Raw genomic sequence first — 14,132 nt, forward strand, 5'->3', positions numbered from 1 at the left:
TTTTCCTTAATTTAACAGGCAGTTAAGGATTTACAATTTATTTCTTATTGAGGAATAACATTTAAGATGCTGTATATAATATCATTTTTGTTTCTATCTTGATAAACTGTATAAAATGTTTGTATTATATCTATACGTATACACCGATCGTAAAGGAGGCTGTTATTTTTTTTTAATCGAGAACCATTTACTTGATTTAGTGTGCAACTACAAAAAGTATATAAGCTTCTGTTAAACTTAGTTAAATATATTTTATTGTTAATACAACGGCAATGGAATATAGCTCAAGTAATAAGACTTCAGGGGGTGTCCATGTAAAAACAAGGCAATGGTTGGCACATGGCAAATTTTGTTTTAAAAAAAATCATTCATTTCATAGTGCAAGTGCATCTTTTCTCCAGGCAAAATGTTGGTTTTTGATTAACTGCAAGAAAGAGAAATAAATTACATAGAAGCATTGAAATGCATTGAACAAGGGAGATAACTCTATTCTTTTGTGTAAAATTTGTTTTCCTTCTTATGGAACATTAAAATCATTTCCTGAGCCATCCATCGATTTTTTTTGGTTAAAAATGTACTATTTGACATACATATGATATAAACATTGCATTGCATGAAACAAACAATTCAGTGGGATAAAATTTACCATGTGCCACCCATATCATAGGAGCTGCCTGGTTTCTACATGGACTGTCTCTTAAAACTCCTCCTTGACTACATAACATAACTTACAGTACAACATATTATTACTATATATTTACACTTTTATTTAACATGACATTAATATTTTCCCCAAAGTGGGAACACATTTGTTTTCGGTTTAATTCTTCTTAAAATTCTTCTTCGTTTCATTATTACTACACGTTCCTACTGTCGCATGAACTCAGAAAATCAGGTTCCACCTCTCAATATTTTGTAAAAACATTTTACATACAAACTTGGAAAGGGAGTATTTTTTTTTAAATTTTGATACGGTCGGTTAAGAGCTCTTGTGGTGACCTATTTTTAAACCAAATATTAAATATTTAGAGTTTTTCCTATCCCTACTATTTTTTCTCTCTTTCTTTAAACGGCAGCCATGTTGAATGTCTTAATAAGACATTGCACAACTACAGATCGTGTCCAATGTTTGTAACAAAGTTGGTTTCATTGTATTAGGCCGTTCTGAAATGGCCGTTTCTGAACTCCTTTGCGGAGAAAGAAATTATAATAATAATAATGATAAGAAGAAGAAGAAGAAGAAGAAGAAGAAGAAGAAGAACAATATGTTCGTCCATTTCGTTTGGAGAAAATAATTATGTGAAGTGATAAGTGCAACATATGAATAATACATTGTAGGGTCATTTATATTGTGAAGTCGAGAAGGAGCTTTAAGTCTTATGACTTGGGCTTAACCCAATTGCCGCTATCAGCATATTGACAATAAAATATGTTTAAACTATCTTATGCATCTTTTGTAGTTATATAAAAGTAAATGGTTCACGATTAAAAATTACACCGCCTCCTTCACGATTTGCGGTCATTGTAGGTCAGGGGCGTGGCTTACGTAGCTACGCCCCTGTAGGTATGATTACAATTAACCGCCTCCTTCACGATCTGCGATCATTGTAGGTCAGGCCGTGGCTTACGTAGCTACGCCCATGTGGGTATAATTCTATAATCTTTATTCAGTTAATCAAAATAAGAACCAAAAAAATGACATTAGACACAACATCTAAAATGTTATTTCTCAATAAGAAATAAATTAAATTGTTAATCTTTAATTGCCTGCAAAATAAATTTAAGATAACATTAAAGGTAGTCTGTATTGATAAGACAAATGCCTTAACTATTCTATGAATACCAAATTGTTTCAAAATCTCATATTTTTGGCCGATATTCACAAAAGTCCAGTTCAGACCCCCCCAACTTTTTAGCATTAACACAAGGGAGCCTCTTGATAATTTAAAATCTGCTCACTGAAACAACCAATTGCACAAAATTGAATTTCTTGTTTACGCAGAGGCATAATAGGATCAAAATGTTGAATAATTATCATTATTTTAATGAAAAAGACATCTTAGTTCCCAAAAATGCTGACTTTCAGTCACAATTGGTACCCCGGGCATGTATAAATGTACTCGGTAATTACAAAAGGAGAAATACCTCACAGAAACAGATTTATACTTTGCAAGAACAGTAAATAACATACACAGAAAACATCACAGTTTCTACTTACTTCACACTCTATTGAAGAAAATTCATTTTTTATATGTCATTACCACCATTTTTTTATAAGTCGCATTAATATTTGAGTGGAAGTACCATTAGAAATGGTCATTTATGAGATAAAAAATGTTTTATCGTCCAGTTTTTACTTTTAATCAATCAAATGGCTGTAGTACAGCACTTCTTGAGCAGTTAAAGTCGAATAAAAGTGAAAATGCAAAAAAAACATTTCAGTTTTTATATGTCATGTGTAACAAGTGCAATTCAACCATTTTCAAGTCAAGTCTTTACTCCAAGTATTAAAAATGTAAAAAAAATCAAAACTGTTTATATTTCAGCAATTTAAGTCATAATATTTATTTCTTATATAGTTGTGTTGAGAAAACTTTTGATAATAACAAGTGCAATACATTGGTCATCTTTTAACATAAAAACATTGCTAATTTTCAAATTTAGTAAAAATATGCCATAAAAGTAAAGCATGAGGCCTTGAATTACTTTATTCCATTTAAGGTTGCTCCATTTAGTATAAAATATGAAATATTGTTGTTTGAAAGCTTCTAGGATAATTGAAACTCACTTACTAAAAATCTCACTTTCCACTGAAACTGTGTTTATCAGGTCTCAGTCTTGTATTCTTTGCCTCACAGACTTCTATAGTATACCTTAAATTTTCATGATTTACAAAAAAAATAGACAAGGAGTTTCAACTTTTGACCATGTTTTTCAATTAAGGAAATGTCAAAAATAATTTTTGGGTCCATTTTAGAAAAAAAGGCACAAACTTTGGTACACCAGGACTGGTCGAACTAAAAAGAGACCTTTTCAACTTTCACTTTTATTTTGAGTTCATAAAGTAAACACCTTTTCTGAAGCATTATTTTTCATTAAAATACTATTTTTCCTCAAAAACTAAATTTTTGTGTCATAGCTTGATATTTACCCTGTACTTATGATGAAAAATGATTGTCATTTGCGTACACCGCTCAGGAATATGTAATACAAGACTGATACCAAAATGAACACCGAAGTAGAGTTCAAGAAATTTTGAAAATTTCGTCAACAACTTACCAAGTGAATTGAACAAATTACTTAGTGGTCCAATCACTGAGGACGAAATAGTTAAAAATAAAAATACTAGAAATCTAAAAAATGGCAAAGCCTGTGGAGTTGATGATATTCTTAATGAATATCTTAAAAACAATTTTGGAGCTAATACCTGTAGACTTAAAGATTTATAATTTAGTACTCAATACAGGTATTGTACCAGAACTTTGGTCACAAGAACTTATTGTACCTATTTATAAGATCCAAATAACAATAGAGGAATTACACTAAATTCTTGCTTAGGGAAAACCTTCTCATCCATTTTGAATGAAAGACTTACTTAGTCTTCTGATGAGATTGAGCTCTTATCTGAATCACAGACTGGATTTCGAAAGGGTTATTCTACTGTTGACAACATTTTTGTGTTTCACTCCCTTTTAGCTATATATTTTTCAAAAGCTATTTTGCACATTTGTTGACTTTAAAAAGCATTTGACATAGTTTGGAGAGATGGTCTGTGGCTAAAAGTTCAAAAATCCAATGTAACAAGGAAAATATTTTCAGTTATTTTCAATATGGATCAGAATATTAAGGCTTGTATTAGGCATCAAGGTAAACTCTCTGCATTTTTAACTGCGGAGTTGGTGTAAAACAAGGAGAAAACTTGTCGTATTTTTTGTTCTCAATTTTATTGCATGATCTAGAAATTTTTTTGTAAGACAATGAAGTACAAAATCTAGATTTGATAGAAAGTTCATGCTTAGAAATGTGTGATGTATATGTCAAAATATTTGTGATGCTTTATGCAGATCATACAATTATAATATCAGAAACAAAGGAAGCTTGCAAAAAGAATTGGATGTGTTTGCTACTTACTGTAAAGAATGGAAGTTACAAGTTAATACTGAAAAGACAAAAGTTATTGACTTCAGTAGAATAAAGTGTAAACAACATTTTCAATTCCAAATATATAACACAAATATAGAAATAGTAGAGACGTATACATATCTAGGCATGGTTTTCAATTACAACGACAGTTTCATTATTGCAAGAAAGCGTCTAATAGATCAAGCCCAAAAAGCTCTATTTTGCTCTCTATAGGAAACTAAGAAACATTCCACTGCCAATAGATTTACAGTTGAAGTTATTTGATACTTTGATATTACCAATACTGTTATATTCCTCTGAGGTCTGGGGTTTTGAAAATAAGCAAAACATTGAAAAGGTGCATCTTAAATTTTCTAAGAATATCCTTAAGCTGAGAAGCAGCACTCCAAATTTTATGGTTTATGGAGAGTTGGGTAGAATTCCACTTGAAATATTTGTTAAAGTAAGAATGGTAAGCTTTTGGGCAAGAACTATGCGAGAAGAACAAAAACTGTCAAATATAATGCTTCGGCTTGTGTTAAAATTGCTTGAAAATAATCCAACCAAATTTAAGTGGAATAACTATCATGTTAAATCTATCTTGGATGATACGGGTCTTAGTTACTTATGGAACGAACACGTTAAAGTAAATATTAACTGGCTTAAGGTCGCAGTTGAACAGACATTATGTGATCAATTCTACCATGGTCTTGGTTTTTACAAATGGACAACATATCGCGTGGAGAATTCTGCACTTAAAATTAAAATTAAGATGTCCTAACTCAAAACTACCAAATAGAAACTGGAAGGTGGTCTGGAGTCTCACGGAGTCAAAAAATATGTAATCTTTGTAACAAAAGGGGTGGGAGATGAATTTCACATATTCTTCCAGTGAAATAATCCAACGGTTAAGTATTTAAGATCTCGTTACATCCCAGATTACTACTCAAAGCAACCGAATATGAGTAAATTTGGTGGGTTATTGTCTATCTGTAATGTTCAATTATACAAAGAATGTGTACTTTTTTTACGAAAAATTGCTAATATCATATGAAAATGAATGTGTTAAAATAAAAATGTGAATCTGTACGTATTCACATATTTAATGATATTGACTGTTCTGTGTATTTTGTCGGTGTATTTACTTGTATGTACATGTTTGTATTTCTTTTTTGTTGTCCACTTGTACACTGTCCCGACCTTTTGCGTTGGTCAATTAGAATGCTTATGGTTTGAAATAAGACTTAAAAAGAAAATCGTGTTATACGGTACATTTTATGTTTCATCAAATAGTAACGATAATATATGGGAAGAAGTCTCCGAGTCTTCAGAATTAGCCCTAAATACTGCAAAGACATTACTGTAACAGGTAATTTTATTTACTAATCAACTATCTAATTCTCCAAACTATAAAATTAAACATCATCAAATGTTTAGCCTTCAGCAGTTAATCAGTGAACCTACCCATTTTACTGAAGACTCATCATCCCTTATTGACCTTATCATGCTAAACAATCCAATCAACCTGTTGATCACTGATGTAGGTCCAAATCTCTTAGATCAAGTTCGCTTCCATTTATCCATTCTTGGAATATTAAATCTCCCAAATCTAGCCATCAAAAACCCTTTAAAAGAAAAATCTATCTATATGAAAAAGCAGATTATAACCCACTGAGAGATCGTTTCGCTAGAGTAGACTGGGACTCCCTATTTGTACATGAACAAATAGATTCGTCTACTTCAAATATCACGGATAAAAAAAATTCTGTCTGTGACGAGGTTATACAAAACCGTATCATTAGTATAAACAAGAAAGACCCACTTTGGATTAACTCTCGCTTAAAAAAAATAATTAGGAAGAAAAACCGCTGTCATAACAAGGCAAAAAAGCATGATAGTCCGGATAGTTGGGAAAAATTCAGAAAAATAAGAAAAAAGTGTAATCTAGCCGTTAAAAATGCGAAATCTATTATAGCAACATATCGAACAAAATAATAACGGAGACACGGACAAGGGTAAAAGTGTATACCTATCCTTCTGAAAGGGGGTTTAAAATTACTTTCCCTATTTTAATATTATATAATCTTTTTTTTATAATTTGAAAAATGAACAGAGCAAATTTGTATTTGCTTCTAACCTTCCTTTAGTTCAGTGGAAGAGAAATCGCGTTTTACATTCTTTCCTCCTACCTAGAGTTATTAGTCCCAAATATTTTTACATGCCTTATTTGGTCCTTTAATTTGGTAATAAAACATTATTTTTTATTCCATTTACTTCCTCTGATTAAATTCGCACAACTTTATTAAAAGCAAAGCATGCTTACGCTGCAATTGCATCTAGTCCATGCTCCCAATTTTGAGGATTCACGCGATTTGATCATCTTTGTACCTTTTTGATTAGTATAAGGTTTTTGTGTGTGATTGTTTTCCATGTATAGTCTTTATACCTTGATTTATGAATTTCCTTCTAATCTTAAAATTGAATTTATTACATCATATTCAGTACAAATGTCTTACATCTATAGAACATATTTAAACAAATATTAATATTTTTTTTTATTTAGTACACATCTTCAATTTAAAAATACAATGTAAATATTTTAGTACAGTTTGATCCCTATAACGAGGTCGAACTTTCCATAAGTTTAGAAAAGTATTGACACCCGATTCCAAAATGTATACAAATACAGCTAAATAGGAAAATGTAAAAACTTTTGTACGAATAAAATTGAAAAAAGAACTTTATTATTAAACCTTGCCAGATAGATTTTATAGTGATTGTAACAATGAATTACACCCTAAGAAAAGGGGAAAAAATAATCTTTAGGACTTTTCATGGTTCTTTATTCTTGTTCAGTTCAATAAACCCACGAACAAATAATAACTTATTTCCTCTAATTCTGATGAAAATGGTGGAACTAATATAAAATATAAATTATCTGTAATACAATATTGCCAAAATATTTAAATATATCAAACATTACTAAGTGTTTTGCATATCATTGGCATCATGATATGTGATAGAGTCAATTAGGAATAAAATGTTCCATCATGCTAAACATGTAGCCGAAAAAAAAAGAACAGAAATGTGACTACAATTCTTTTTCAGTTCCCCTGTCCAATGTAAATTATAAATGCTGAACTTCTTTTTTTTTCGGTTATATACATAAAAATCAAATTATTAAAGAAATAAATTCAAATAGAAATATTTCTATAGCAACAAAATTAAACAATATAAAATAAAATATATGGTAATAATGTAGTGTATAGTTAAAAAGTAATGAAGGGAACCAAAATTCTATCGGAAATCAAAAGAATATAATCAAGGGACAAAGACCAGACATGGAAAAAAGAAAAACACAAAAAGAACATAAAGTCACTAAAATAGTACATAAAAAGTAACATAAGTAAATGAATGAATATATAACATGTGGTATATCCGCTTATTGTTTAAAGTTCAGTAAAAATATTGAGTGTAAAATGAAAAATCACTTAAATGCACCGTTTTTTAAGGATTTATGGATAAATAAGGTGTTGTTCTATAGCGATTTTTTAATTAAACATGAAAAAAGTGGTAAGAGCTAATTTAACAAGTTCCCTTTACAAATCTCGAAATATGCACAGAAATATCTATAAACGAGATCGTCCCATTCCGGAATCGGACGAATAACGTTGAATCTCGCGTTATTCCGATTCATGACGCGTCCCATTCTGGAATGGGCCATATTCCGATTTCGGCCGTAACAGTACTATTAGTAACAGCGGTGACAGTTTGATTCATTATAGACAGACAGCTCATAAAATATCATAGACAAAGCGGGTACAGCAATGACAATCGGATTTGAATAGAATCTCATAGACAAAGTGGGTACAGATGTCTCCCCAGTTGTTAACAGTGCTAGTAGATGAAAAAAGTCCGTGGCTATTCGACTGGACACGGTTGAATATCAAATCCATTATGTGTAGATTTACTTCTACAAGGTAAGAGGTTTGAATTCCGTTCCTCCATACCCCAACCTCTTACTTCCGAGAGCCATATTGCATACCGCTCGTTCCGACGCTCTTTGAAATCGGCAGATTTATAGTGTAATATTTACCATTTAAAACAGTTTATATAGTTTCTTTACCCTAACACGGGTACGGTGACTTAACTGATGAGAAGATCCGGCACTGGAGTAGTGTAGACTATGAATAGCCAATCCATTATGTGTAGACTCGGTGGCGGATCCATAGGTTTAGGTAAGGGCCCCAAAATAAATTTCTTGACAGGATCACCGGTGAGCAGGGTTTCCTTTTTTGCAATGCAGGTACCTTTGGTTTTGTAGGAGGTACTTTTCATCATTTTGTTTAATAAAAATGTATGAAATTTTGAAATTCTGGAGGTACCTTTCAGTAGTTTAGAAGGGTAATTACCTGGTACCACCTCTTAATGAAAGACATGCGGTGAGGATCACGAAGTGATCCGAATTCGCTAGGGGGGTTGATGCATGCTCCCCTCAAGAAAATTTTGCTGGATTGGCTATTCAACCGGATTTTGATGGACTTAGTAAAATTGTGCGATTATACATCAATATTGTGTATACGACATGATTAATCCGTTTTTGAAAAATTCGAAAGATCTTTTGGAGACAAACAGTTCAAGACTATTATCTGAATATAATAGCATTAAAACCTATGATTTTTCAACACTGTATACTTCTATTCCCCATACTCAGTTGAAATCTCGACTTGAAAACATTATACATCGTTGTTTTTCCAAAAAAGATGGTGCATCTAGATACAATTATATAGTTCTTGGTAGAGATTCCTCATAATTTGTAAGAAATAATTCCAAATCATCTTCCAAATATACAGAGGAAGATGTTTACAAAATGCTGGAATTTTTAATCGACAACATATTTGTCCAGTGTGGTGGACGTGTTTTTCAACAAACGGTCGGCATTCCAAGGAGAACAAATTGTGCTCCTTTACTTGCTGACCTATTCCTTCACTCTTATGAGGCTGACTTTATAACTGATCTGATCAGAAAGAAAGAATATCGTTTGGCTAGATCCTTCAACCTCAGTTTCCGCTATATAGATGACGTATTATCTTTAAACAATCCTAATTTCGGAGATTTGATACATCGCATCTACCCAAAAGAACTTGAGATAAAGGATACTACAGACACTGTGAAGTCAGCCTCATATCTTGACCTACACTTAGAAATCGATGGTAAAGGAAAACTATTTGACCAAACTTTACGATAAACGTGATGACTTTTCATTCAGAATTGTCAACTTTCCTTTCATCTTTGGCAACATCCCTTCGGCTCCTGCGTATGGAGTGTTCATATCACAACTCATACGTTATGCCAGAGCTTGCCGAAAGTACGCAGACTTTTTGTATCGCGCTAGAACTCTAACAAATAGGCTTCTGGAACAAGGTTATGTTGCTAAAAGATTGAAGTCATCACTACAGAAGTTTTATGGTCGTTATCATGAACTCGTGGATCGTTATGGTGTATCCATCAGCACCATGAGAACTGATTTATTCAACGGGTCATAGTTTTCCTTCCCTCGTTTGTCTACCCCGGACTTGACTTTTTATGAGCAACTCGGTGTGTGTTTCTAGAAAAGCAGAGGACGCTTACCCTACCGGTGCACCTGGTCCATGCTCCCAGTTTTTAGTGGAGTCCGAGTTGCTCATTTACTTTTGTTACTTTGTATGTATGATTTTAGTTACTTTATGTTCTTTGTTGTGTATGTCTGTTTTCCATGCCTGGTCTTTGTCCCTGGATTACATTCTTTTGATTACCGCTATAACCTTGGTTCCCTTGATTACTCTTTCATTTGGTCAAAAAAAAAGTTTAATATTTAAGCAATTAAAAATTCAATATGCGATAAAGTTGATTACAAATAAAATTAAAAGCGTTTTCTATCTCTTCTTTTGCTCTCTAAGACGTGTTGAGTCAATCAAAGGAAAACCTCAAATTTTACTCACCGAGACTTCTCTCATAATTTCACTCACCGAGACTTCTCTCTTAATTTTACTCATCGAGACTTCTCTCATAATTCAAGCCTAAAGCTTATGCTGAAGCAACGGCATCAACTGCAAACTATACTGGCCCAGGTTAACTGTTATATTAACAATAAACAATAATTGTTTTCTTTTGAACTTTGCCTAACATAATATTTGTAGTGTGTTGATGTATTTTTATACATGTGTTGCCATAATATCAAGTACTATGGTCTGCTATGATAAACGTTTCTTCTTTCAATGTTAACCCCTATTGCATTATTTTTGTTTACTCGTTTCATTTACTAAAAACATTTTGGACTGACCTCAGCTCATGTTTAAGCTTATTTATTTTTTATTTCAAAATTCACCATTCTTTAACAGAACACAGATTGATTAGACTTTGTTCCAAGCACCATTACAAACGCAATGAACTTATGATCAGTTCAGGCTGCAGCTGGCCATAAAACATCATTATACACAGGTACAGCGAAAAAGTTGTCCCTATATACACAAGTAACATAAATATAAACTGAAGGTGAAAACGAAACAAAACATAAAGCACGAGTAGAAGGATGGATACCCCTATCAGCATTTAGCATAACTTAACAAGTTAGGAGATAGAATACAAAGTTTCTGTATTTATTATAAAGGTTGAAGCTCCAGCATCCAAGAAAGCCCAGAAAAATCAATTATATCCCCAATGGACAATGTGCCTATGGTTTACAATAAAATAGTTTATTTGTTGAAACTTACTACATGCTGTACCCTTACCAAAAAAAAAAAGAAAAAAAAATGCCTCTTGCATTGTGATGTAGCAAAACTGCGGCAAATGCGTTTTGTGCATGCAAATTAGTATCCAAGCATACATTAGTGGCAACTTTACAGCAAACTTGCGGCGCATTTGTGGCACACGTTCCTGAACATTTCTGGCACACTGCTTGCCGAATGTTGCGGCAAATTTGTGGCACATTTGTGACACGTAATGTTGTAACCTTATTCCGGTACGCAATGAAGGTCTAAAACTATTCTGGCACATATTTTGCAACACACAGAATCATATGTACATGAACATGTAAATTACGGAAAAGACTACACGTTGTTTTAGGCATCAAGTATAAGAATAAAAAGACCTGTATTAAAATAATAAGTAAGTCAAAAGCACTGCATGTATTTTATATATAGTTGTTGGAAAATACCAGTTGCGTGATCGCATTTTTTTATCTTTAAACTGTCGTTTTAAAAACATTTTCCCTACAAGAACTTAAAAGGTAAGATGTCACATGCTAAAATACACAGTGAAAATCGAAAGATCCGACACCTGACTATGTATACACCCCCTTATACACAGTGAAACCCGACAGATCCGACACCTGGATATTCAAGAAACTGTATATAATCTGTCATTTTTCATCAATCATAAATGTATTATGGTGATTTTTAAACAGAAAATTACATCACTTCTACGATAAATAATGTTATATATCTTCAATCTCAAATATTTATAACTACAAGTAGAATTCAAACTTTAATATAACAAAAAAAAATACCAATAAAAGTTTTATCAGCATGTAACGTCGGGAAAAGTAATGAAATTAATAAAAAAAAAATAGATGAAATTCTATAGAAAGAGTAATCAAGGGGAACCATGTTTCTAGCGATAATTAAAAGAATGTAATCCAGGGACAAAGACCATAGAAAACAAACACACACACAACAAAGGACATAGAATAACCAAAATAATACAAAGCAACAAAAAAATGAGCAACTCGAACTTCCCTAAAAACTGGGAGCATTGACCAAGTGAACCGGTAGGGTAAGCGTCCTCTGCTTTTCTATAAATACCAGCCAAGTTGCTTATAAAAATATCAAGTCGGGGTAGACGAAAGAGGAAAATACTGTTTACTTTTTTTTCAATACCGATCACTATATACAATTAGTCATTTTTTTTCTCTTTTATTTCTTTTACATTCATTAACAACCCAGTGGTGGATACAAATGGATGGTTCTTTTGGTTGTACCCCCCAACATTTTGTGCAGAAATTTTGTCAATGCCCCATAAACCTTTAGTTAAACTCGGCAAATGATAGCCTCTTTCCAAAATTTTGGATCCGTCCCTGCAATCATTCATAACAAAAATAATATTAAATGCAACTTCAATGTTATGAAACTTTACAAAAGAATATGTACTTAATAGTCTTTGCACAATTCTTAATTGGGCCTGTAGTTACATGTAAATGAGTCGGATATAATGATAGTTCCACTGCAACTGGTGTTTTCAGAAATGCACCACGAGACACACCAATCTAAAGTTCCTCCTTAGGCTCTTCTCGAATTTTCAATATAATTTTACCCGTGTTTTTATTATCCTCCATCATTTTATGGGCTGCTTCGATTTCTTCGAACGAAAATATTCGGTCAATAATAGACTCAAAACGAGGTAGAGCGTTTGTTGTGAAGTTCTCTACTAATGATTTCTTGTACTGTAAAAAAAATAATAAAACATTCTTCTTATAATACAACATAAGATCCCCAATAGTTTGAGGACTAATCAATGATAGATTTTCTAAAGGGGGGTTACGAAGTCTTACGATCTAATATACACTTAACAAAAACTGCTTTATGTGTTTCTCGAAAAGGTGGTGTTCACCAGACCTATTACTTACAATTAATATACCACAGTTCACAAATGTCATAGTGGAGGGGGATATGTTCCCTACTTACATGTAACTACATGTATTCAGTTTACTCCTCTACTTGACAGCCGGACATCAAAGAATGATTGCACAGAATAGAAGGTCCTCCAAAACAATGTTTCCAGTGGACGAAATATGGAATTTAATGATATTATGTCTTAATGAAATAAATGTTATGTAATTGTCATTCCATATGGAATAATTTTTTTATGAATTTGATTATCATAATAAATTATATATAAATATCAATTTAAAGGGAACAAGTATACAACTCTATGGAGAAATTACTCTGACCCTCACCCCACCGAGTTGACCGGTCATTACGGTAAGAAACGTTACCAGTCATGGACAGAAGCTCCTCTATAGCTGATGCTATAAATAGAAGCAATATGATTGAAGCTTATAATTATAGCTGCTTTTACTGGAGTAAACAATAGACAATCTTATTGGCTCACACGCAATAACATCGTCTGAATATAGTTGAAATATTGCTGCTAGGACGTTAAACCACAACAAACAAACAAACACACGCAATAACATCGTCTGAATATAGATGAAATATTGCTGCTAGGACGTTAAACCACAACAAACAAACCAACACACGCAATAACATCGTCTGAATATAGATGAAATATTGCTGCTAGGACGTTAAACCACAACAAACAAACAAACACACGCAATAACAATCACCAGATTCAGAAAATTGATTTATAATAAAGTACATGTATATGCTTATATACATAATACAAGTACATGTATATAAACATAAACCTACTCTTACTCAAATATGGCTTTCACCCCGAGTTTACCGATCATCACTTCATAATCACGAAAAGCGGCAAAGTGCTGACAATAATGCTGTTTGTGATTAATCTGACCCCCTCGTTCACTGATCACAACAGGAAGACAGTCATGCTATCGTACTCAAATATGACTTTTACCTCGAGGTTACCAACCATCACTTCGTACTGGCGATAAGCGGGAAAGTGCTGACAATAATGCTGTTGGTTAATCTAACACCCAGGTTAACTGGTCACCACGGGAAGACAGTCATGTTACTCAAATATAACTATTATTCGCGTCACAGTAGCTACATCGTCCCGTCGACTCGTGGTTTTGAGGGTAAGGAAGCAAGTAAGGACTTATTCAAAGTTCGGTTGTAGTACAGTCAACAGAGGCACTCGGGATAATTTTCCCACTCAGCAGAAGTCAAAGCAAAGTCTCAGGGGCGATATCGAAATCACACGTGGGAGACCTGACGAAAGCAGTGGTATACTAACTGAGCACGGCGGCACAGACAGCATGCCAACACCCAGAG

This window comes from Perna viridis, chromosome 6, assembly GCF_037379345.1.
Source record: "Perna viridis isolate PV_CMFRI_1.1 ecotype Kerala chromosome 6, ASM3737934v1, whole genome shotgun sequence".
Taxonomy (NCBI): Eukaryota; Metazoa; Mollusca; class Bivalvia; order Mytilida; family Mytilidae; genus Perna; species Perna viridis.